The following is a 1,251-nucleotide window of genomic DNA, read 5'->3' as shown; positions in this document are numbered from 1 at the left end:
CCCCGAGTCAATGTTGCCCATTATGGCTCCTCTCCCGCATGCTCAAGCACCCCTGCGTGCACGTGGGCATTGTATGCTAAAAAATAAAGTTTGGAGTTTGGGTTTGGAAGTTTTATGGGAGCTTCCTTGAAGCTTAAGAAGTGTTTTGCTCGAGACGGATTTCGATTTGGAGGTCCCCCGAGTCAATGTTGCCCATTATGGCTCCTCGCCCGCACGCTCAAGCACCCCGGCGTGCACGTGGGCATTGTATGCTAAAAAATAAAGTTTGGAGTTTGGGTTTGGAAGTTTTATGGGAGCTTCCTAGAAGCTTAAGAAGTGTTTTGCTCGAGACGGATTTCGATTTGGAGGTCCCCCGAGTCAATGTTGCCCATTATGGCTCCTCTCCCGCATGCTCAAGCACCCCTGCGTGCACACCGGCGTGCACGTGGGCATTGTAGGCTAAAAAATGAAGTTTGGAGTTTGGGTTTGGAAATTTTATGGGAGCTTCCTTGAAGCCTAAGAAGTGTTTTGCTCGAAACGGAATTCGATTTGGAGGTCCCCCGAGTCAATTTTGCCCATTACGACTCCTCGCTCGCATGCAATATCTACTCCTGTCAGAGCTGTGGTTTTACTTAAGACTACTATAGGGGGGGGGGAGTTCTCAGCACCAAGAGCTGCAAGTAAGGCCATTGCTTGCTTTGCAGTCTCGATTGCTCTACTAGTGAATAGTAGATGTCTTGGTTAGCTTGGAACGAAAAAAAAAATTTTTTGGGGAAAAAAAAAAAAAAAAGTTTTTGTGAAAAAAAATTTTTCGAAAAAAAAAAAAAAAAAAAAAATTTTTTTGGATGCCTCGGTCTTCTATTTGTTTTGCTTGGGTAGATTAGGAAAAAAAAAAAAAAAATTTTTTTGTTGGATGCCTCGGTCTTCATATTCTTTCTCGGCTATTTCGAAAAAAAAAAAAAAAAATTCCGGGAAAGAGAAAAAAAAAATTATTTTTTGTTGGTTGCCTCGGTCTTCATGTTCTTTCTCTGGTATATGGGAAAGAAAAAAAAAAAAAAAAAATTTTGGATGCCTCGGTCTTCTTGTTCTCGGTTGGATTTATCGAAAAAAAAAAAAAAAAAAAAAAAAAAAAAAAAAAAAATTTTGATGCCTCGGTCTTCTTGTTCTTGCTTTGGTATATCGGAGAAAAAAAAAAAAAATTTTTTTGGATGCCTCGGTCTTCTTGTTCATTCTTCGGTATATCAAAAAAAAAAAAAAAAAAAAAAAAATTTG

The sequence above is a fragment of the Cornus florida genome, unplaced genomic scaffold (genome assembly GCF_030987335.1).
Source record: "Cornus florida cultivar Cherokee Brave unplaced genomic scaffold, ASM3098733v1 CherokeeBrave_3.0.0_Hap2_scaffold_225, whole genome shotgun sequence".
Taxonomy (NCBI): Eukaryota; Viridiplantae; Streptophyta; class Magnoliopsida; order Cornales; family Cornaceae; genus Cornus; species Cornus florida.
The sequence above is the reverse complement of the archived record's forward strand: the minus strand, read 5'-3'. Positions refer to the sequence as shown.